Raw genomic sequence first — 26,115 nt, 5'->3', positions numbered from 1 at the left:
AATCAGTAACCATGAAGACATACTAATAGATACTACATGAAAGCACAGAAATAGAAAGACTGAGGGGTAAAAAGTCTTAGTGGCCTGTGGGACAATATTAAGCCACCTAACATACATGCAACTGGAGTAACAAGGGAGAAAAATGTGGACAGAAAAAATTTTCAAAAAATTCTCACAAATTTTCCATATTTGAGGAAAATTTTACACCTACACATCCAAGAATGTCAACTAAATCCAAGAATGACAAAAAGAAAACTGCACAAAAGCACATTAAAATCCAGTTGCTAAGCCTCAGTGATAAAGAATAATCTGAAAAAAAAAAGAGAAAGAAAAATCTGAAAAGAATCCGAAGTAAAGAGACATATTAAATACAGAGAACAAACAGAAAAACCCCAGAATCTTTATCAGAAATTAAAGAAACATGTAAATGGGACAACACCATTAAAGTACCAAAGTACAAACACTAAGGTAAAACTAAAATGCTCTGTCCATCAAGAGAGAGGACTGGCCAAGATGGCGAAGTAGGAAGACTCTGAGCTCACTCCCTCCCACAGGCACACCAAAATTACAACTATTTACAGAGCAACTATTGATGAAAAAGACCAGAAGACTAACAGAAAAAATATTCTTCACTAAAGGTATGAAAAAGGAATCACATCAAGATGGATAGGAGGGCCAGAGACAGGTTAATCAAGACACTTACCCCCAGGTGGCAATCCACAAATGGGAGGATACTTATAATTGCAGAGGTTCTTTTCAAAAAGCTAAAGGTCTGAGCCCTACCTCAGGTTCTCCAGCCTGGGGACACTACAGCAGGAAGACAAGTTGGCTTTGAAGGCCTGTGAGACCCAGAGGGCTGTGGGAAATGGAGATTCCACTCATAAAGAGTGCACACAAAATCTCACACCCTCAGAGGCCAAGGGCAGAAACAGCTTGAAAGGAGCCTGAGTCATACCTACTTGCTGATCTTGGAGAGCCTCCCAGAGATGTAGGAGGCAACTAGAACTCATCCTGGGGACATAGACACAGGTTGAAGCCAATTTATGAGATTGTTCCACTACAAGAAAACTGATGCTGGGAAGCACCACTTTTGGAATCCTCCAAAAACTTACTAGCACCAGGACCTAGCCTCACCCACCAGCTTCTTGGCACCAGTACTGGGACCTCTCAGGCCAAGCACCTAGCTGAGATGAGACACAGACTCACTCACCAGCAGACTGGCTACCTTAAGTCCCCTTAAGCCCACAGCCACCCCAGGACTTGGCCCTGTCCCCCATCCCCAAGAGAACCATGACCTCACCTACAAACAGTGCACTCTCTCTGGCCAGAGCCCTGCAGCCAGAGACTACGGGATCCAGCTCTGCCCACCAGTGCGCCATCACTAGCTTCAGGACCAACCTCACCCAATGGTGATCAGGCACAAGAAGCCCCAGGACCCTCTGGGCCACAGCCCCACCCCCTAGCTGGCCAACACACCAACTCCAGAAAACCTAGGGCCCTGGAGCCAGAGACCTGGGACCTGGCTCCAACCACCAGTGAACCAGCACTAGCAGAGGACCCCCAGGCTTCAGCCCTGCCCAGCAGTGGGCCAACACCAGCCCTAGGATCCCTGTGTCAGTCAGAGACCTCAGGACCTGGCTCTGCTTATCAGCAAGACAGCATTATCTCTGGGACCCACTTGACCTAGGCTCTGCCCACCAGCCTATCATTACTAGTACTAGGACACTTCGGGCCAAGCATCTAGCTGTATGGGGATATGCCCTCACCCAGCAGTAAGCCAGCTGCCTTAGAGAGCCTGGGCCCACAGCCGCCCCAGGACCTGGCATGTCCACCAGATGGCCCAGGACACAGCCCCACACACCAGTTCACCTGCACTAGCCATAGAACACAGGGCCCTGCGGCCAGAAACCCCATAACCAAGCTCTGTCCACTAGTGGGCCTTTACTAGCTCCAGGATCTGGTGTCACCTACCAGCAGGGATACGCTAACCCCAGGATGAATGAAGCCCCACAGACTACCATGTCAGGACTTAGACCCCTTCTGGCAGGCCAGCACCAGCCCCAGGATGACCTGAGCCCTGTTTCCTAGCAGGCCAACACCAGCTCAGGGATGGGAAACTGAGGGCCCCTCAGTTAGCCACCCCAGGATCTGTCCCCACCCACCAGCAGGGAGACACCAGCTTCAAGACACTAGACCTCACAGTCAGCCATGTCAAAAACCAGCCCCAACCACCTGCAGGCCAACATTAGATCCAGGACACTTGACCCTGCAACTACCAGCTCTGAACCCAGGTCCACCCACCAGCGAGCCAGCAGTAGTCCTGGAACCCCTGAGGCTCTGCAGCCAGTGGTCTCATGACCTGGCTCTGCCCACCATGGCCAGCAACCATCACACAGGGCACAGCCTGGCAGCCAACAGACTAGGGGCCAGCCACAACTACGAGGCTGCCCAGAACAGTCAGCCTGCCACAACAGGAGGACTCGTGCAGCCCACACAGAGGGCACCCCTACAGCACACAGCTCTGATGACAAGAGGAGAGCATGCTGCTGAGACATATAGGGCATCTCCTACAAAAGGCCACTTCTCCAAGGTCAGGAAGCATAAACAACCTACCAAATACACAGAAGTAAAAACAGCAAATTAGGCAAAATGGGGTGACAGAGGAATATGTTTGAAACAAAGAAACAAGGTAAAATCCCACAAGAACTAAGTGAAGTGGAGGTAAGAAATCTACCCAATAAAGAGTTCAAGGTAATGATTGTAAAGATGCTCAAAGAATTCAGGAAACATTGGCGTGAGATGTTGGAAGTTTTAACAGAATTAGGCAATATAAAGAAGAATGAGATAGAAATGACAAATACAATAAACAAAATGAAAAATACACTAGAAGAAATCAACAGTAGATTAGCTGATACAGAGGAACAGACCAACAAGTTGGAAGACAGAGTAGAGGAAATCACTGAAGCTGAACAGGAAAAAAAGGTAAAAGAATTTTTAAAAATGAAGATAGTTTAAGAGACCTTTGGAACAACACCAAGTGCACTACACATTCACATTATTGAAGTCCAAAGGGAGAAGAAAGAGAAAAGGGGGCAGAGAATATATTTGAAGACATATATTCTTCAATATATGAAAAACTTCACTAACATAGAAAAGGAAACAGATATCCAGGTCCAGAAAGCACAAAGAGTCCCAAACAGGTTGAATCCAGAGAAGATCACACTAAGACATATTGTAATTTAAATTTAAAAAAATGAAAAAGAGAGAATATTAAAAGCAGCAAGGGAAAAGTAACAAGTTAAATACAAGGGAACTCCCATAAGGCTATCACCTGACTTTCCAACAGAAACTCCGCAGGACAAAGGAAGTGGCACAATATATTTAAAATGATTAAAGGCAAATGCCTCCAACAAGAATACTCTACCTGACAATTCTTTCACCCAGATTTGACAGAGAGATCAAAACTTTTACAGACAAGCAAAGGCTAAAAGATTTCAAGCACCACAAAATCAGCTTTACAAGAAATGTTAAAGGAAAATTTTTGAGCAAAAAAGAAAAGGCCACAACTAGAAATATAAAAATTACAAAAGGAAAAATCTTATTGATAAAGAAAATACCCTGTAATGGATACCATCTTTTAGTTTCCAAATATATGATAGATAAGGGTAAATTGTGGCCAGGTTTCTGGTGAGTTAAGAGGTGGTTAAATGCATGACTTATCTTGAAGAAATAATGAAACAGAATTGAATGGAGTACAAGCCTTAGGAAAGGATTATGGTAAAGATTAGTGAGATGTGGCGATACTAATGATTTTACAAATATCCACAAATTAAATAAAGGTTTTTTGAGCAAACTTTATATAAATAAAAAGTGTTTTCTTCAAGAGTCAAAATAACCTGGTACTTATACTATAGCAAACATGTCGAGAATGATTCAAAAGTCCTTATATAAGACAGAAATAATTTTTTTCATTTTTAGCTAAAAGTTTCAGACTCATTTAAGACTTAATGAGTTTCTTACTGGACCAGGCATTTTCACATTTAATTACTGAAATCCTTATAATGGCCCTAGTAAGTTGGTATTAATAATCCCACTTTGCAGATGAGGAGGTAACATCAGTTGCTTAATGTAATGCATTTTAAAAAGTGACTGAACAAAAACTACTTACTCAAAATTCAATATTTCCTTAAGTATCCCCAGCTGCGAGGACATCTCCTGGTATTATTGATTGGAATTTGGATTTGATAGACCCAACATAGAGTCTAGATGACTCCTGCAGTTCTTCTACTCCATCTCACCAGCAGAATCACCTTGATGACATCAGTTTCCCAGTGCCTCTCATACATGTTGCTGGGACAAACTGTAAAATCACATAAAAGCATTCACACAAACTGAATTCTATTAACTTTATACTCAAATTCCAAGATCTGGTCTAATAGCGCTTTAGTCACCTGATTGTGGATTACCCATCATGCAGATTTTCTGTTCCACAGCTACATATGTAGCTAGCTTCAGTTACATTTTCTTCTTTTGGTGGGTTGAGTATTCAGTGTTTAAAATCTCATTGTATTGTTAACATCATTATTTATCTACTGACCTTTCTTTTATTGAAGGTAACCTAGAGCAAGTTCTATTGCAAACATGGAAGTAAACTGAAAATAAATCATGTTAGAGAAATGATTTATAGACAGAAACTAAAATAACATTAATTTATAGAAACTTAGGGCAGCAAGGGGTTCTGGGGGTTACGTATTTTAAAACAAAAATGCTCTGCATGACCTCCCTGACAAGGGATCGTATCAGTTTTCTCTTTGAAGGATGTCTTTTTTATTCCACAGTAGGATGAGGCTATTTCAAAAAGTAACAATCTATTAACTGTGCTACAGAGCTCGACTTCTGAAAGATACAATCCAGCTCTCTAAATTCTATACCATTACTGATAGAAATGTGGCAAATATGGCTTTGTAGGTTTCTGTGAAAAGCCTTAATTGAAGAGGCTAAGACATTGTTCAACTATTACTCTGAAGCCTCTTGAAATGGACACATGCTTCAGAATTGATCTTTAGTCAGTCATGCACCCCACTCTCTTCAATCTCAAAAAAACCAAAAAAACAAAAAACATATTCTTCCCAGAGTGCACATCAGCATAGCGCAATAAATCTCATATATCATAATATGCCTTGTAGGAAAAGTATGCATTCAAAACAGACTTTCACATATATGAGAACTAAGTCAGTTTATTCCCATAAAGTTTTTATTCCTTTTAGCTTTAAAAAATTAATATATATTCAAATATTGATTGGAAGGTAATATAAAAATTAAGAAATTATATAAGATTGCATTGTTGATTTTTCTGTTTTATTATATAATAAAAATTATAAATAACATTTTTCAGCAGAAAATACAATTGAAATTTAAACACATTGTCCCCTGGGATGCAGATATGACCATGTCATATATGTAAACAGGTGGAATGACCAATGCAGAGCCTTTTGATAGGCACATGGAAGGGCATGGTTGAGTTACAACAACCTCACATGAAAAAGGAAGATTGTTTCTGAGAAGAGCAGAGCTCTGCCTCTCACATTAGCTTCAGATTCAACCTCTCAGGGATTAGCATGTTTTCTAGAGTGAGAGAGAGGCCTTAAACAAAAACTTGAAAGATCATATTTTTAGATAAAAATGCTGTAAAATCCCCAGGTATAAAAAAATACTATTTTTCTTTCAATAAAATAAAAACATGGAAGATGCTGTTTCTTCACACACTGCCACATTTAGCAGACACTGTCAGGGCTTGAGTTCATCAGCAGCATCTACAGAAGCTGTTGTTTCCCGTAGGAGCTGACAGATTTGTTTCAGAGACTTACAAGGATCACTCCTAAAGAATGCTCAGAAATGCTGGAGGACATTTTTATAGGATGTCACTCTGCTAAGGTCCTAATGTAACAGGTGAGGATCAGACCCAGAGAAATATGAGTTACTTATGTTACCAACATTCAATTTTTTGTATTAAAAGCTTGTGTGGCCTGTGTTACATATAAACATTTCAAAGAGCAAACCCCTTATAACTTTCTCTTTTCCAGAATACAGATACTTTCTAAAGAGAACATTTTTTTCCAGTTGGTAAGACTATAAAATGAGTTTTGTAAAGTGCTTTGAATTGATCTCATACATACTGACTTAATAAATGGTAGCTATTTATATATAACTTGAGAAGCTTCCACGTCATTTTAAGCAGTGAAACTTTAGAAAGATCACTAATACAACAATGGGGAAGTTGGATAAGGGGAAAGCAAGACAAGAGAAGGAAAGTCAGGAAGGTATTCTAATTCTAATACTGAGGTAGAAAAAAATGTGGAAATGGGTAGAGTTCTTGGGAGAGAATGGAAGGCAAATTTAAGAATCAATTGGGAAATTAAATCCACAGGAATTGTTAACAGTTATCAGACTTTACAGTGTGTGCCAGGGACGGTCATGTATAATTTTCTCTTTCAAGTTTCTTAGTCCAGCATGGAAAATAAAAACACTGATAGCTATAATGTGTGACATTATGCAAAGAAGTCTTGAGACAATATAGTGGACACTGTTACCACCATGCCCTGGATCAGCTCAACCCACCTGAAGTCACCTGCAGCTATGGTTCAAGGTATCCAGTAGACTGATAAGCCCTTTGCCTAAATAATTTTCAGCACTTTGGGTACTTACTTCACCCACCACTACAGGCTCAAGGTAGAAACTGGGGAAATTAACATACCAACACTTGAAGACCACTGTGATGCGTGTTCAGTATGTGTTCTTGCAGAGGTCCCCATTGCTATTTAGTCCTTGTTTCCCAAACTGGCAAAATGCTATCGATACCCTTGACACACTTTTTTTTCCCCTCATTTCTTTTATGCTTCCTAAGACTACTTTCCAAATTAATAAGCTGCAATTAAGTCCTTGTTTCATCATTATCTTTTTTTTTTGGTGGGGTATGAACGAACTACGAAGTAAGAGAGCTGGAACCAGAGGTGGCATAAGAGAAGAGTCTTCAGAATGAGCTTTAGGAATTGTGTCCTTTGATCAGATGTCAACAAAGACCATATTGTTGATGGTAAATGGGACGGTGCTAAACTCTCACATGGTGTAGTTTCCCAATTACTAAGAGCCTCATCCAGGTAGATAAAGATGAAGTACACATAGAAGCACACTGGTTACACAACTTCTCTAGCACTTGAAAACCATAAGACAATAAAAACTAAAAGGGTGGTGGAGCTGACTGGTATTTGCTGGACAAGACTTAGCAAGAATAACAGGCAATAAACTAATCTCCTATTGGAAATCACTGATGGTTTCCTGGGAGAACAAATATGAATATATATTAAGCTGTTAAATGGAACTGACAAAAACAAACATTTAAGTAGTGGAAGCAAGAAGCATCACTACATGTGCAGAGAACTGTAAGTTATTTCTTGTAGGCTACAGTCGGGGGCTGGTGACAAATCTGGGCAAGATGTCTAAGGCCAGGTCAATAAGGCTTTTATATGTCCTTTGAAGAAGCTTGGACTTTATCCTATAGGTAATATAGAGTGATTCTTGATGGCTTTCTCAACTCTACTGAACACAGAAAATAATTTTACTATCTTCTCAATTTTTTTCAAAGATAGTGCCTAAGTGGCACCATTCTAGATGCATAGGAAAGCAGTTAATTTATTATATGCAATGGATGTTTCAGGACTTTAGGGCTTACTTCTCACAGAAACCTATTTGACAAAAGCTAAAGGGTTTTATAACAAAGATTAGTGCAGACTTAATTTTAAATATACTACTCTTTACTTACACTTGTATTCTTTGAAATTAAAATAAAATTGAATGAGACGATAAAGTTCTCCTCATGTTCATACAGAGAATTAGATAAATTATCTGGAACAAAATATCAGACTTCTTAAAAAATAACTTGAATATCTCATGAAAGATTGCTCTATTGCCTGGAATAATCAGGAAAGAGTCCATCTCTGCTATTCCTTTTTCACCTTACATCTAACCTCAGAGCAACAACTCATACACAAACATACTTTCATAAAATATGTTCAAATTCAGTACTTCAAGTCAAATTTTGACTGTGAATTGAAAGTTGGGATTTTTTTCCTTAAACTTATGCAACATATGAGAATTTGGTTTTCTGTCTGATTTCTGCTTTTCTTAGTGTCTATACAAATTGATTAACCAGAAATTTTGAATGAGAAATAATAGAAGGCCATTGTTATAGTTATAAAATTTCAATTTTAGGTATGAACGTTGAAAATACTCATGAATAAATTTGCAGCCTTATTATGGTAAGTCAACAAATAAATGTTTCTGTCTCTATGATTCTATGATAGTTTTTTAAATGTTATGCCAAAATACTACATCAAATACATTAGTAACTACATGTAAAACAATAAAATGTATATAAGTAATATATTTATTTACAATTCAACTTTTAATTACATTTTTATAAACTAATAATAAGAAAATTTGGGGGTATTATTATTATATTATATGATAGTATTATATTCAAAACTCCTTTATTCTATGATTTCAGAGATAAATAAAAAAATAATAATAAAACTTAAAGTTTCAACTGTTCCAAGTTATATTAATCATGACATTCTAGTTTCACTGCCAGAAAAATTAACAATCCAAAATCTCAATGTCTTAAATTAACAGAAGTTGTTTGTTTTTATCTTTCATCTACACCAAATGTCCAATGCAAGAGAGTTGGACAACTGGGGGCATGCTGTAAGTAGCTACTCATAAATCCAGGGTGACTGGGATTCAACAATATGACTGCCATCTCCTGCAACTTGGGAAAAGAGAATATGATAAGATCTCAACTACTGTTTTATAATTCACCCTAGAAATGATGTCTACTAATTTTTTTACAGCCTGTTGGCCAGAAATACTCACATGTTCGCACTATGTTGCAAGAAAGCTGAAAAATTTATATTTCAAGTGCTCAGGAAGAAGAGAAAATCTGGATAGTCGTAAATGTTAGTAACGTCTAATGTATACACTAAATTACTAAGAACGATAATTCAATTATCAAATTTTAAAGTGGGAACCATAAATATCATGTCATCATTACTACAATGAATGAAGCAACTTGTTCAAATTGTATGTCATGAAGTGCAGTTATATAATAAATCACTTTTCTTATGTACTGTTCACAGACTTTTTTCAAAGAGGTGCATTGGAACAAGAAGATCTTGACACAAACATCTTGAATTTATGCAAGCACATATTGTGATGAGGCTGAAAAACGCATTAATTTAGATTTGGCGAGTAATACATGTACTCAGATTTTCCTGGGAATTAGCAAAATATTCTGAATTAAAATATATGTCAAATCATTTTTACTAAATACAGAGAAAGTAATGAAATGCTTGGATTCTCAGAAGAAATTTAGTCTTTTATAACTAAGCACCACTTAAGTTCAACTACTTGTTCTTTCCACCTCACCTATCATTTAATATTGTATACTTTTTATATTTTACTTTTTTATTGACTAGCTACTTAAGCACTACAAATGAAGTATGTTGTAAAGTCTATATACATAATATGAATATTTGCCACAAATTAATGAGTTATGTAGTACAACTTAAAACTAAAATTTGATTTTCTAAAGTTTTAATTTCTTTCTATGTTACAGACCATGAAGAACACACAGAGTGACAAACAAACGGTTTAAAAGGTAATGCACTCAAAATCAATGGCAATTGTTGTTTCTGATTGGTAGGATTAGGGTGTTTATTATTCTCTGAGAGGTTTTTCTGTTTCACTTTTTACAAGTGACATTCTTTCCCATTGTAATTCTGGTAACCATCAACACAAAAGATAAAAATAAATCCAGGGGGTAGGGCATAGCTTACATGGTAGAGTGCATGCTTAGAATATATGAGGTTCTGGGTTCAATCTCCGGAACCTCCTCTAAGAATAAATAAGTAAATAAATTCTAATTACCTACCCCTACCAAAAAAAAAAAAAAAAGTAAATCAATCAATCCAACGTGAAGTCATCAGAATTTCTAAGTGAAAAAACACCTTTTTAAAGGCAAAACAGTTAATAAACCTCAGATAAACTTTCTGTATTTGAAAGCACTCTATCATTTAATTGTTTCAACTTAAGGAAATTATAATTTTCCACCTCTTGATCATCTTCTTAAAATATATTAATAAGTATACCCATTGTCCACCAATATTCTTTTGCTCCTGTAATACAAAGATAATTTTTTTTCTGAATATCTGATCTTCCAAAATGAAGACTGAATTTCTTACTTTTTCCTTCTCATATCTATTTATGTGGCTAAGTTCTGACAAATGAAAGCTGCCATGTATCTGTTTCTAGATATTTGCTTGTTCAACCCCCTTTTGCTGCTTCTTCCTCATCGCTTTCTTCCCATCCTTCCTTCCCAACCCCAACCACAATACTCCACGTCCCCAGCCCCTCACCATGAAATAGTCAGGTGGAAGGAGCCTGGGTTTGTGAGGAATTATGGAACAGAATTGCCTTGTACATTCTTCAGTCATTTTTGAGGGAAATGGGCATTTTTAACTTACTGTTACTTTTAGTTTTCTGCAAATTTTAGCCACCCAAAACCTTAACTTGATTAATAATACCTCAAATAATTATTGTAGGGATTAAATGAGATAGTATTTGTTACAAGTTTAGCATGCTATCTCTTATGTGGTAAATGTTTAGTTATATGTTGCCTATTATTTCTCTTTTAACAGTTAATTAAAATGATTTATGTGTGTTCAAGAAAAAGAAGTCTATTTAAGAAATATTTATTGACAAACCTCTTTTTCTAAGACTTGAAAAAACAGACAGAGCTGTTTCTGCTCTAAAAAAAATTTAGTTGGGAGTAAATAATGATATAATTACAAGAAAACAAAAGTGTATACAGCTTTTCACAGTTCAGTTATAAACTAGGTTTTGTATGGATTTAAAAGAGTTTTAAGCAATCATTATTTCACAAATAATTCATATATAAATTTAAAAATCCAAGATAAAGTTTGTAGACCAAACCCCCTCAATCCCTCTTTTACAACAAAATACTTCATCAGACATACATATACCTTAGATTGATTCTAGGACTTGACATTTGGAAATATTTCCTTCTGATCCTCAATTTTATATCAATAATAAACTGTTAAGCTGGCTGTTGACTATTAATTTTAAAATCAAACATTAAAGATTTTTTTTCAAGTAAAAAATAAAGAATAATAAATGTAAAGAAATGTTTTTCTTCTGAAAGACTGACTTCAAAAGATGAAATTATTCTTCATATGTATGTCATAGATCTGTTTGTAACAATATAGGTAACCCTCAGAGTTCATGATTGTATATTGTAAATTAACTTTGCTGAATTTTACCATTTAATAGTTCTTTCATGGTCTTGTACTTTTTGCGACCCTATTGCCTAAAAAAAAAAAATCAGAGACTGTAGTTTGAACATTGCTTTGGTTTATTTTAGCATTATGGTCCATGTATAGTAAATGCCTAAAATTTATTTTTTAGTTATACGACCACTAGTTTCTTTAAAAATAAAGTTTAACTAGCCAAGCTTTACTCCTAACTGAAATTCCAAATTTGTAATATTCAAGTCAATGATTATATTTACTCCATCTGGAATAATGTATTCCTCAAAGAATCTTTTTAGATAATGGCCCAAGGCAAATACAATGATCAGATTAGGTGTGATATTATCCCTCTTTATTAACCCCTTACCTAATCAGTGACTTTAGTGTTAATTGATATTTTAGATTACTTTTTAGTTTTTATATGCAAACTCAAATATCAAAAATTATTTTTCAAGAAAACACTTTTATTAAAGTTTATAAGGTGATATAAATTTTGTAATAGTAAAAAATATAAAATGATAAAAAAACTAAAAATATGTTATTTTTACCTAAATTTTATTAAAAGCATTTGAGTTCTTTTTTTTCTGCTGAGACTAGTCACATGCCAAACCACAACAAAGAAAAATATCTAGAAGACACATACAAATAATAAATAAATCAAATAACCTGATATCAGTTTAATCAATTTGGTGATTAAGGAATAAACTGAATTAGACATTAGTTAATTCCCTATTCAACAAAATACTTTAAATTTTTTTTAATCTTTTAGGGTTGTCTCAGGTCATATTTTAAACGTTAACTTTAAAAAAAAACTTGGAAAGTAGCATTATATCTGTCATTTCCTTTAAGAATTCTCAGAGTTTAAGAAATGCATATACTTTAAAAAAAATGACATAAAATGCATATTGATTATATATGGTCATAATAATAATTAGCAAAATATATTCATATATATTCTTTGCAGCTGCATAAAAATTGTTATATTAAATATTCAAAATTTAAAATCTAGCACTTCTTTATTTTTATCATTTAATCTTCATATTTAGAGAGGGTTGAAAAACTAATTAAAGGGCTACTTCAATTTTAATTAGATTGTGTACAGTGATACCAGAGTCAAATCAAGTTTCAAGCCTGGTTACCCAACAAACATATGAACTTCTCTCTTCCAAAATTTGGAAGTAGTTTAAAATAAAGATAAAACTGACCCCATGTGATACTTACTTCCCTGTTGCAACTAAGAGGAAAAATTAAAAAATGAAAGGGGAATGTATTTCCAACTGCTGTGTGAAAATGTATTCAAAAGAATGGTTATATATAAAAATACAAATAAAATGGATAATGATACATAGATAAAAAGAATATTCCTTCAAATCAAACAGAATAAAAGTTATGATTAACAAGTATATTTTAATTTTATGACTATAATATACCTCTCCCTGTAAGATTATTTTAAAACTGAATATTTCAAGACATTGAAAAAAAAGGAGGAAGAAAATCTCATTTATTGGATCTGATACTGTGCTATGCATATATTATCTCTTTTATTCTTTTGTAATGTTACATTGAAGGAAAACGGCCAAGATAAATAACTTGCCAAAGTAACTTGGTAAGTAAGATCTTTCTAATTTTAACTTCAGAGATCACAACCACAATTCTGTTCTGTCTTAATCATACTAATGAATTTGTATAATTCTTTGAAGTTTCATTATATGAACAGTAACTCCCTAAACTAGAAATATAACATTATTGCCCCCAATTTTTAAAAGATAAAACAGCCCAGAGGGGCTAAATAACTTATTTAAGTTTATCTAGGTGAATAGTCCGGATTTTTTTAACCTCTTACACAGAACTCTTTCCTTCTCTGTGAGATTTTTCTGTTTGATATATAATTTAGTTGAAAGCAAAATATTTGTTTACATATCTTATTTTAATATAACTTCAAATAAAAGATATGTTAAATATGTTTTTGGAAAAAGACATTATCTTTTATTAGCCTACAATGTATGAAAATATTTTGCATATTTATGACATAATTAATAAATGAAACCATGAATAATGTTCAAATAATGCACAAATGTTGCTTAAAAATTATCTTTTGCTTATTATAGTCTAAAAATAATAGTAAACTTTATTTCTTACAGATACTGGTATAAACATCATAGAACAATACAAACCACTAGTTACTCAGGAGAATTTTTACTATTCTCTAGTAAAAATTTTGAACACTGCACTTTGGAGCATAAGTCATTCAGAGTAATTCTTCATTCTTATCCATATCTACTTGAATTTTTATGTCAACTTTCCCTGTTTGTTTATTTTATATGTTGTATGATGACTCTCAATGTGTGATGAGAACTGCATTCTCTGTTTAAACTGGAAAGAAAAATGCTTTTCTAATAATAAAAGAGATCCACTGTTAAGCTGTGTTTGCTGTGACCATGAGTATGGCCATGGTTTATAAGCTGATTGATTGCCTCACTTGACTAATATATCATGCCTGACTTAGGAAGAGCAGAAAGAGAAATTATAAAAATAGCCTATATTTTTTTTTATATGATGATAGTTTATTCTGCTCTTTTTTTAAATCTATTCTCCGCCTTCCTCTTAAACTATACAATTTATAAGTTAATGTTTAAAACTAAAGGCAGTTTACTACAGTAACAATATAAAATAAACAATATAAAATAAAAAGCATTAATAAAATATTATATGTCCCTTTTGATTTACTTGTTTATAGAACTCATTTTTTTGGCAGGTGTTTCTCTTATCTTTCAAGGCTTACCTTTCAGGATGACCAAGAATAAGTTTTTACAGTCACCCTCAGAGATACAGAAATTAGATTCACCTATTATACTTTCAAACATTTTAAAACATTGTTCTGCGTATTACCTGTTTATATTAAATGAGCTCAATTACTGCAAATTAAGAATGAAAGCTAACATTTCCCACAATAGCATCATACTAAGATATTCAGTTTATATTTTGGGATAAACTTTACATGTATTTTTATGTATTGCACACGTGTATGTCTATTAGTGTGTGTTTAAATACTTAAATCTGAAGTAACTCTATAATCTTACAGTAACACATGTACATACAACTGTATATTTTTTGTCACTTTTTACTTTACAAAAATTGGTTTATTTAGCATCCTAGGTATTATTCATCCACTAAGTGGATGAACCAGAATTTAATTAAGCTTCTGTCAATGGATGGACATTCACTGTGCATACAGATTGTGCCTCTATCAATAATGCTGCAATAATTAGCATTGTTTTGTGTATGTTCTTAATGTTGTATGCTTATATATTTATAAAACATAAGTATGTTTGTTAGGTCAAAAATACATCTATTTATAATTTAATATATATTGAAAAACTGTTTTCCAAAATGACTCTGAAAATTCACATTCTTGCTAGTAATTCATAAGTTTATTCACTTTCATCATTCCATTCACAGGAAGTATTTTCATTTTACTTATTCATACATGCATGCATTCATTTATTCATTTAGTCATGATTTTGGCCAATCTGCTGAGTGAGAAATATTAGCTCACTGTTTCTTTAATGTGCAATTTTTAAAATAATGGTGAATCTGAGTATATGTTCACATATTTCCTAACCATTTGGATCTTCCCTTTAATGTAACACTTAATTACATACTTGTCCACTCTATTATTGTTTGTCTTCTCCTAATTAATCTGTAACGTTTTGCTGTAAAGTATAGATGTTATCTCCATATTTGTTGTATTATCTGAATATAAATTTTAATTTATTATGTTTCTGAATTTTTTCCTGTTACTCAAAATGAATTGTTCACTGGTAGTTAAAGCCAACACAACCCGCTTTTGCCTTAGATCTCAACCCCTCTTCCAAACTGAAACAAAGCATTCCAGGAAATTTTGTTATCCTGCTAAATCATCACATTTTTATTCATAGGCATATAAACATGATGTTATTTCTCCCATCTTAAAGGAAATCCACCTCTGGAATTTAGCCTTCAGTGATCCACTATTTCCCTAGACCTTTTACATGAAAACTCTTTAATGAGTGCTCTGTACCCTAGCTACTCAAAGAGTGGTCCTTGGACTGGTACCATTACATTATTTGTCTTTTTTTGAAAACTTAAAGGAATGTACTCCTTTCAGTGCTTGACATTTGCTCTCTGTTCTGACAAGATATGAAACTATGGTTCAGGCATCCAAAATGGAGCCAGGTGGCCATTTTGGATGTGGTTTCAGACACATTTTTGCAGCACTGAGAACTTGAATTTTCTGAACTGTATCAAACTCAAGGACACCACTCGCCATTTTCAAAACAATAACCACTAGCTGCTACCAGCTACAGCTTTATCGTCTGACAGTCTCCCCTTGTAACTATGCAACCATTTTGGATGCCAACCAGTCTTTACTTAACAAGCACCCTTACTTCTTGCCAGCTCCATTCCTAATTCTTGACAAACAATTTATGCAACTTTGTGGAGTTTGCCTACATAAGCCTTCCACACTTTGTAGTCCGGTGAAGCACAATTCAAGTGCTTCTTGAATCTGTGTCTCCTAGGCTATTGTCCTCAGTTTGGCTTGAATAAAACTCTTTTTTATTCCTGTCATAGATCATTTATTGATTATTTGTATCAACAATGCCAATGTTCTTCATGATCCCTAGAGTACTCCAGGATCTGGCTTTTGTTGCTTCTCTTGTTTTGTTTCCTATAATTCATCACACTTCTTGCTCCATTCTTGTCATACTGGCTATGCTATTAGAATAAGTCAGTTTTCCTTCTACCTATAGACCTTTCCATCTGCTGTGCCATAAACTTGGAATTCTCTTTCCTTAGATAGAAGACTGACTTGCTCTCTCACCTCCTTTAAATCCTAAAATGTCATCTTTTCAGTGAGACAGAGTCAACCATCTATTTAAAAATTTACCCCTAATGCCAGTTTCTCTCCTTTATCAAGCTTTAAAATTCTTCACATAGTTTACAAATTATTACTATATCATATAATAAATATTATTTTTTAGTTATTGACTTTTTCTTCTATAATATATATAATATAATATATATTATGGAAAAAAATTTTTTTTACTTCTAGTCACTTCTATATTAGTAAATCTGAAAAATGCTCAAATTTTTGACTGGATGAGTTAATAATATTTACTAGGTCTTAACAATTTATCTATTTTGAATATATTTTTATTATAGGAAAGAGTATGAAAAAATGTTTGTATTTTATCATATTACCTTGAAAACATATTTAGTAGTGAGAAATGTGGTCCTTAAATAAAAGTACCTTCAGAAAACCTAGTAAAAACAAAATCTCGGTGATAAAATATCCCCATAAGATGCTTTCTTTATTATTAGAGCCCTGATCACAAGCCATAGATTTGAAGTACATTTCAGTAGCTCAGATGTGTATCTATTTTAGGGCCAACACTTCTCAATTTTGTCATTATGAGAGAAAGTTGGCTTCTCCAAGATAACTATTGACAATCAAGACAAATAGATTTCTCAGGCCTAAATTGTTTTAACAATTAGTATCTATGGTTGCTCATTGACTTAATTCAGAATTTACTCCTAAAAATGATTTTACATGTTTATATATGATGTTTGCAGACTGAACCTAGAAGGTGCTTGTGCCTATCTACAACCAATCCAACAATATTTACTTTGGAGCCCCTCTCTCCTGCCCCCTGGGGCTCTGTGTACTATAGATTAATCTTTATTTCTCATGTTTCATGATTTCTCTCCATCAATTCAAATATCTAAAAGTGTCTCACATTTAATTAAAAAAGAGAAAAAAAAAAACCCATGTAACCCAAATTTCCTGTCAGCACTTCTTTACTCTCCAAACTTCTTACTGAATTAGTTTCATATGCTTTTTTTCTTTCTCTCCATACCTCAAAGTCTTTGTTTAGCCTACTGCATTTGCCTTCTACCATTTTGCTACCATCATTTTACTTCCATCATAGAGAAAGAGATAAGATAGATAGGACAGATAGGAGATACATATATATTCTAATAAATTCTAACCATCAATTAACTCCATATTTTTTGGCTATGATTGCACAACCATTAAGTAACAATACTGTTGACCATTTCCTCCTCCAAACACATTTGTTTGTCCTCTTTAGGCTTTATCATATTGTCCTTTCCCTCCTTAACGGTCTGGCCGCAGTCCTCCATTCTTTTTGCTATTCCTCTCCTTTCACTCGTTCCCTAAATGCCATCTTTTCCTTAGAAATTAGTCTTTGGAAATTCACATTTTCCATGGGCCATTTACACTCTGTGGTTACTCTAAGTATGCTAATGTAGAACCAGTATGAACTCCAACTGTGAGTACACTATCTGGTCTACAACAGGTGCACAGTAAAATATAGTTTACATCCCTTTTCCGTCTTCAATGGCAGCACAGGATGTTTAATTACCTGTTAGTTGTTTGTTTTGGGAGAGACAGTTTTCCACTTCAGGGAAGAAAACTGCCTACTCTGACCTAGTTTCAAAGAGGTCTGAAATTAAGTAAGATTAACTTCCTTCTGGTATTCAGCTCCTAAAGTCACCTTTATTAAATGATGAATATTTATCATTTGATACTAGCTCAGGAGAAAAAACAGCAAGATTACACAAAGGCTTACTTCTTAAACAAAACTCTAATTCACTATGAGAAACCTAATTATTATCCCAGAACTACTGAAAAGTATATATTGACAGGAAGCAAAATCATATGCAGAAAGTTGGTTGTTAAACTTACAATCACTCAAGTAGATAATGTATCTTTATATCTCCACTTTAACTACAAATTTCAAACTAATTTCCTAGATGCTTCAACTCTTTCAGTAAAGCTTGGGTAAGACTCAAATGCTTTTTTTTTCATGATTTTGTACTGCCTACCTTCAGACAACTTACTTTACTTTTCAAATAATATTCACTAGAGTTGAAAAGTTGTCATTTCTTAGTTTATTGAAATAATAAATAAATATCAAAGCCACAATATTTTAGACCATCAAAACAGTTAGTTATATGTACAAAGGAGAAGTTTCTTTATGCTGTTAAAAATAATTTTACAATTAATGGAAATTCAATCTCCAAGATCCCAAAGTAGACCCCAGACACCCTATGTATTCACTTGATTATGCTACTACAATAGTTAATTTAAGAAATGCTGCTGTGAGACATGCTGGAATCAATATTTTAGGTAGTGAACATTGTCTCTGCTTTACAGAATAAAGATTCTTAGAATCCAACATTTGTGAACTCATGTCAGGAATTTGTTTCCATGTACTTATTTCATATGTCTTGTCTGCTCCCTTGCCCTGTATTTATTCTTCAGTCCTTCCATATTCTCACTCTCTGATTCCATCCAGTCAGTAGCTTCATAATTATCTCTAAAACCCATCTCTTCACCTTCACTGCTCCTGCCTTAATTCAAATTTCCAATAATTCTTCATAAAGACAATGTTAATATCATCCTAATTAATTTATTTCTCTCATATTTTCTAGTAATTCTTTGACTTAATATTGAAGTCATCATTATGAAAAAATCTCCATTCCTCATTTCAAACTACCTTTTTACTAACTTTCCAGTTCCCAGAATGAGTCATAAATTTTCAAGATAACATAACATTCTTCTCTCTTGTGTTTTCCCATCTTAATATTAAATGGTCTAAGATCCAGTTCTGATGTCACTTCCCAATATGAAACTTCTCTGATTCCCAGGCATATTTTTCACTGCCATATAATATAGTGGCTTGATTGATGACCTTGGTCAAGTTATTTAATCTCTATGACTTAAGTTCCCCTCTCTGAAGAAAGGCATAAAATAAATTAAATATTTTATAACAATGTCTGGAACTTAGTAAGAACTATATAATACTAACTATTTTATTATTATCATTACTATTAATATTACATTTATTCCAGCATACTTTTGTTAGAATAGGTTTCTTCCCCCCTAAACAATAATATTACTAAATTCAGGAATAAGTTATTCTTTTCATTTGGAAAACCAATCACAATGCCTTAATTTAGTAGGTTTCCGTAGATATATGATCATAAGTAAAAGAAAATAATTAATGAGCTAATATCAGTTAATAAGTTATTCAGGGGCAGGGACAGACTTGATGAAATCCAGAATTTTAACCTGAGTGAGGGGATACAACCAGTGACTATGTGCCTTACTGTAAAACTTGGAGAAATTGCTAACAGGGGCATCCCCTGGGGAAAGAAAGGTAAAGAAAGAAGTACTAAAAATTTGATAGTGGCTCTCACACCAGAAACTAGTATCTGCAGTAAGTAAATATATATTTTGGAATTTTTAGTCTGTTTCCTAAACAAGGAATTAAAAACAGAAATGATGATTACTGTATTGTTAGTCTATTAATCTATTGTTGTGTGATAATATACCTTAAAACTTATCAGCTTGTAACCAGCATTTGATTATATAAACATTTTGAAAAGCTGAAGTATTTATTGTTATTAACACTGTGCTACGAACTGCTGCTACAAACAGTGGAGTGCATGTATCCCTTCCAAGTAGAGTTTTCTGCAGATACATGCCAAGTGGGATTGTCGGATCATATGGCAACTCTATTTTTAGTTTTTTAGGGAAACTCCATATTGTATTCCATATAGTGGCTGCACTGATTTACATTCCCATCCACAGTGTAGGGAGGGTTCCCTTTTCTCCACATCCTCTCCAGATTTTGGGTTTTTTATTTTTAGTTGCATTCTTAAAGCGCCTTTCAAATTTTTGCTTTACCCACAGTACTTCCACAGGTTCATCATGATTCTCTATCATCATCTTCATCAGTAGCAACCATAGAAGCCACTCTCAATTATCTTTACAATAGTGATTAAGGGAGATATGTTTATGATCTCTTTGACCTCTAAGAGTTTACATACTTTGTCCAAGACTTGAATATTTCTATACTCATCAGAGGATGGTATTTTCAATATAAAATTAATTTTTCTAACTAAAAATGAGAATAAAATAACAATAATTATTCATGAATCATAAATTTTTGTGCTTCTTTTCATGCATCTAACAATCACTTTTTATTTACATTTTCATTATTTCTTTACTGATCATTTCATTTATATAGTAGCTTATTCTTCATAACAATGATTAAACAAGTCATAGGTTGACACATTAACAATGATATGCCAATAATCAAAGTCTTCTTTTCCCAGTAGCAGAGAAGCATAAGAAACTCTAATGTTTTAAGACAATCAATTTCCAGCACATGGAAAGAGAAAAAAAATTTTTATAAACTCCTTATATATTTTAGAAATAATTTTAGTAACAACTCTTCAACATTTTATGGGTATTTCTTTGTTAATCTTCTACAATTTCTAGAAAAAAATAATTTGCCCACAAATATGTCATCAGTGAATAATCATTTGAGATGGTCCATTATAATAAACAATGGAATTACTTAAAAACAAAAAAAAATTTTAAATGAGGCTTCTGGTTTTTACTTCCTCTTTATGCATAATGTTTTCAGGAACTCAAATACATTCAGAGTAGAATAAAACAAACTTTTAGAAATAATTCTTAGAGTATGCCATTCCTCCTACTAACAATATAATGTTTATAAAATAGCACTATCTGTTCTGTTTCATGTTTCAAAAATTCTGGAGGATTTTAGGTAAACTACCTATAAATGCTAATACTGCAGGGAATTAGGATAATTTCCTTTCTACAAATATTTTAGTGCATTTCTTATATTTTCAAACACATAGTCCTGCTATAAATACACCTTGTATATGCCAAAAAATTAGCTCTTTTTTGATATGGTCTTTGAGAAAGATTGTTCTTACTGTGAAAAGAGATTTCTGTTTTTCAAATGAGGCCTTCCATTTTAGAGATAAGACATGGATTTTTGTAAAATATTCAATACTCCATATTATATTCTATTGAATATCTATATACTGGTACTCTATATACAAATTTAAAAATCAATGAAGATACACTATGTAATAAGTTATGTATGTACTCCAGCTATTATGAATATATGAGAAAATGAAAATTCTTGTGATTTTCCTATAAGTGTATAATTTAATAATTTGTTTTGAACACACATCAATATTTTAGTCTCATAAACAGTATCATTTTCCAGGGTCAAATTGTGTTGTATAAGAAGAAAATATATTTTATTTTAAAACTGGCATTTAAGGATCTGATGGTGATGCTCAACCATGCACAGTAACAGAAAATAATAACAAAGCAAGCTTCTCACCCAAGTACTTAATGAATAAGTTTTATGAAATAATAATACAGTTAGCACCCATTTCTTGACAAAGACTCTCAAAAAGGCAGTGATTGACACTGAAAACTTGGAGAAGAGAAAGAAGCAGAACAAAGTGCAAGATTCTGTTGAGAATTTTTCTATGATTTTGTTGCTAACATCGATTTAGAGAACACTGTAACACGGTGCTAGATGATATACCAGTATGTAAAGCTCCTTTAAAAAAGCAAACTTGTATCTATGTTCAGCATGAAAGTTCTCCACCCCTGAAGAAACATGAAGCTTCTTTTTTGTTGTTTCTTTCTTTTTTTGTTTTTAGTGTTTTACTGCTTTGTTTTACTAAACAAGTAGAACTTTATTTCTTGTTGCCATGTCAAAGATTTGAAGTTTCTATTTTGTTAAAATTCTAACAATTCCAAGTCAACACATCTTCTCATGCCAAAAAAAAAAAACCTCTCCATACTATGTGTTACAATTGTCTTCATTTTCAAGTGCTCATAAGTTAGAACTGCGACCAAAAAGATGTATTGAAATTTTTATGTTCTATCAAATTCAGTTATGAAAGCATAAAAGAACATATAATCTTTACAGAACTTTTTTTTGTTTGATATAATTCAATTTATGCCAGACCTAACCTATTTGAACAAAGGTCTGTGATTTTAATTGCAGAGCATGAGTTGCAAAAGGTTATCATTTGGAAATGTTACAAACATTATAATATGGCAGGCATAAAGATTACACAGGAGCAAATTGTGCTCTTACTGGTTTAAAACATTATCTAAATATTTGATATAAATACTTGTTTTCAGAATGATGCAAAACAGTAAAAAAGAGAGAGAGAGAAAGAAAGAAAAAGAAAGGAAGGAAGGAAGGATGCAAGCAAGCAAGCAAAGCAAACCAAAGCTATTCTCTATTTAGGAACACTCCCAACATCCATCTGTCTGTCCCACAGGATACAAGATTATGTTTAAGATCTCTATTCTAGAACTTTGTCATGCATGCTTTTCCAAACCAAGATCTCAGGGAAAAAAAGAACTGCCTTCCCTGGCTGCCTTTAGTTAGAACCTTGATTTGGCTGAAACTCGACTGATGCCAGTCTTAGGGTTAGAAAAAAATATCAAGTCACCTAAACTCAGTGTGTTCTTTCACTGGAGTTTTTATTGCTAGTCTAGTTTATTTTAATAGTAAAGTTGGGGAAACATCACAGGAGACAACAAAACAAATATTACAAACAAGAGAACTCAGAAAATTAAAGAAAACGAATTAATTCAAAACACAATGAACAAAACTTTGCTTACCATTAGCATGAAGTTTGCTATTTAAAAAAAATAACTATTTTATACTTGAATTGCTAAAATTCATTTCCTGAAACATTACGCTGGCATTTCATTTTCATCATCCTACGTTTATCTTAAAAAGATTTGCAAAAATTAAAGCTGACAGAATCCTCCTCTGTTTCTTATTTTTTTATTGCCATCATATATGTAAATATAGCACCCCATGAGATTTATTTTATAAATGGAAGGTTAACATTTTCAATAAAAAAGACATTACTACTAAAATTACTCGATAGTAAAATACTGCCTTTCTGACCACACTCTTTGCCCAGCTGTCAGTTGCAGCTACCTAGGCAAACCTATGGCCCTTTTAGTTTGGCAAAAATTCTCAACAGGTAGGGCCCTCAGGTTTACCCAAAGTAACCATGAAAATTCAACTAAATTTTTCTTATCCACTTCCACTGTTAACTGACCAGTAGTTCCCTGATCAGTAAATGGCTCCTTCTTCTATTAGGCAGTTATATAAAAATGAGCACCCACCAGGCAAGGGGAGAGGAAAGGGGAGGGAGCAACCTTGAAAATAAAAGTATACCTGTGCTTGGGATAAGGGGCTCCAAAATCTTGTATTTTCTCTAAATGAGGGCCAGCAAAGAAGCTGGCTAGAATCAAACACTGTTGCTACACAGTAGAGAGAAGGACCAGGCTTAACTTGACCCAATGCTCATTATAATGCAGTTAACATTTACAGTTTGTGCTCCCTCCAGTAGTTTTCTCCGTGTGCATCATGGGAAGAACAGGAGTAAAAGAGATGGGCATGTCTGAGCACAAGGAACCTGAGCCAGGAATCAATCAATCACGAAAATGCCCTCAAAGCCAGGATATAAGAACAGGAAAAACAAAGGAGTGGTGCCATCTTTCCTCCCTTGGATTGGCCTGTCCCCAGTTCTTGGGGGTATACTATATTTTACTACTTTTTTACTTCACTAATAAAAGCTTCTGTTTGTATCACACTCTCAATCCCCCATTAGAAATTCATTTTTTTCGGATGACTGAGAACCGTGGTAAATTTTATTCCCCTCCTCCCAGTAACTCTACCAGCAAAACCATGCTTGTTTCTGCTTATGCTTAGGATAATACTGGACATGATATAAATGACCTGCAAGGATTATATGGACTGTCTCTGTATTAATTAGAATTAGATTTTATTTCTAGTCTTAGAAACCCCAACTAAACATTTTTTAAAAAGTTAGAAATATATTATCTCTCATATCATGTATGCACTCTGAGGTCTACATGTAAGATTCTGTACTGTCAGGTACCTAGCTCCTTCTAACTTGGTTCTCTATGATGCATGGCCTCTTTGTCCACCCAGTCCAACAAAGCTCTTTCAGTTCTAGCTATTACATCAGTGCTCCAGACAAACAGAAGAAGAAATAAAGGAGACAATGGCATGACCAATCACTTTAAAGATACATTGTAGAGCTGCCACACACTATTTCTGTTTATATCCCATTGTCTTGAACAGGACCGTAATTATGCAGAAGGAAAACTGAGAAATGCAAACTTTACTATGTGGCCAAGTACCAAGATAAAAACTGAGGATTCTACTATAGCTATTCTTTAACTGTCCTTTTCCAATTATTTCTCAATTGAATAAAGTTCATGTTCTGCAAGTTTTCTCTGAAAGGATAAAAGAGTACTGTTAATTTTTGTGTCCTTGCCTATGAAAAAACTGACCTCTGGAGACTCGTTAAAGGAGGACATCTTGGATGGTTATAAATTCTTGACTTACATTTTGTTTTCTTGAGTTCCTTGAAAAGGCATCTCCATTTTTGTCCAGACTTGTGTACTGCTGCAAAAATACTGATACCAACCTGATTTTCTCTTCTTTGTAAACTAATACAACTTTTCTCCTTGACATCCATAAAATAAACCTTTACCTTCACCTAAGTCCCAAAAGTTTTACTTATTTATCTTGAAATAGACCATCTCAGGTCAAATTTCCCAGAGTAAGAGGGACTATTTAAAACTTGTAGATTCAGATCTTCTACTGTTTTAAAAAATTTTCTTATACTCCATCTTAAAAATTAGCTTTTTTCCCCCATTCTTTAATTTTAATGCATCACAGACTCCAAGATACTATGTCAAATCTTCTCATGTTATCAAAATATCTATAATGTTCTGTCTGATCCATTTTCCCTCTCAAATTATTATTTTCTGTTTCCACTCTATTGACTATATTCATTTCCTCAACTCTTCTAATTAGATTTTTGCTCAAACCTAACTTGATCACATTGAAATTTATTATTTCATTTTTTAATGATTTTGTATTTCATCTATTAATTTCAGCTAATTTTCAGCTAATTTTAGTCGATTCATTTTGTATCTTCCTGCTTTTTATCCAGTCCTCTGGTGAGTTTCTTACATGAGGTTGTTTCTGCTTTGTTTGTTTGTTTGTTTGTTTCTTTCTTTCTTTCTTTTCTTTCTATAAGTGCAAATGCTTGCTTAAGGATATTTGATTCAGGTTTCAAAATTGTGATACAATTGTCTTCTGTTTTGAATTTTTTCAATAAATTTTTGTCTGAAACGTTTTGATTCTTACCGTTTAAATTTCAACCAAAAGAGTCTGGTCTGTGGAATGTGAGTGGAAATAATCAATACCACTTCTGGCCTGGCTTTTAAGTTTCTTTTGTTTCCTCTTCCTTTCTCTCTTTCTTATCATGACTGCCAACACGATTCAGAGGATTCATCTGAGACTCTAAAACCCTAGGGGATGGTAAAACCCCAAGTTAGAAGCCTGGAGTGCATCTATGAGAAAGGACATCCCTTCCACTTGCTGCTCACCTTGGACTGTGATATAAATGAGCAGTAAACCTGACTCCAAACCTGACTCCATCTCTCTCTTACACTCTTCCTCCCATCCCTATTTTTTTTTTAATTTAAGACATACAAATGCAGTGCTTACTATACCCTAGTAGGCAATTTAAAAGCACAAATATTAACTACTCCTAAGGCACATTTAGGTTAGGTATATATTACATTGCTGAAAAGTATTGGGAGCAGACTGAGAGATTGCTATATTATTTTGCTTCTTACCATTATAATGCAAGCCTTTCTGTTAGACCATTTTCTTGTGTGCTTCTTTGTCATTTATTACATTGTATATTAATATGACTGAGGTAACAGGAATTTAATTTTACACTGTAAGTATTC

At 33.8% G+C, this 26,115-nt stretch overlaps 1 long non-coding RNA gene across 2 annotated transcripts in view; it reads right to left on the bottom strand.

Annotated features, from left to right (window-relative positions):
• Positions 1 to 26,115, bottom strand: part of LOC140698072 (uncharacterized) — a 175,736-nt gene that overhangs the window by 16,418 nt on the left and 133,203 nt on the right. The window contains exon 3 of one of the 2 annotated variants that reach the window (XR_012075491.1): positions 4,169 to 4,360. The exons of the other annotated variant lie outside the window; for it this stretch is intronic. This is a non-coding gene — a long non-coding RNA (uncharacterized lncRNA). The remainder of the gene's footprint in view (positions 1 to 4,168; positions 4,361 to 26,115) is intronic. 2 annotated transcript variants of the gene reach the window in all.

This window comes from Vicugna pacos, chromosome 1 (assembly GCF_048564905.1).
Source record: "Vicugna pacos chromosome 1, VicPac4, whole genome shotgun sequence".
In the NCBI taxonomy this organism is placed as follows: Eukaryota; Metazoa; Chordata; class Mammalia; order Artiodactyla; family Camelidae; genus Vicugna; species Vicugna pacos.
The sequence above is the reverse complement of the archived record's forward strand: the minus strand, read 5'-3'. Positions and strand labels throughout refer to the sequence as shown.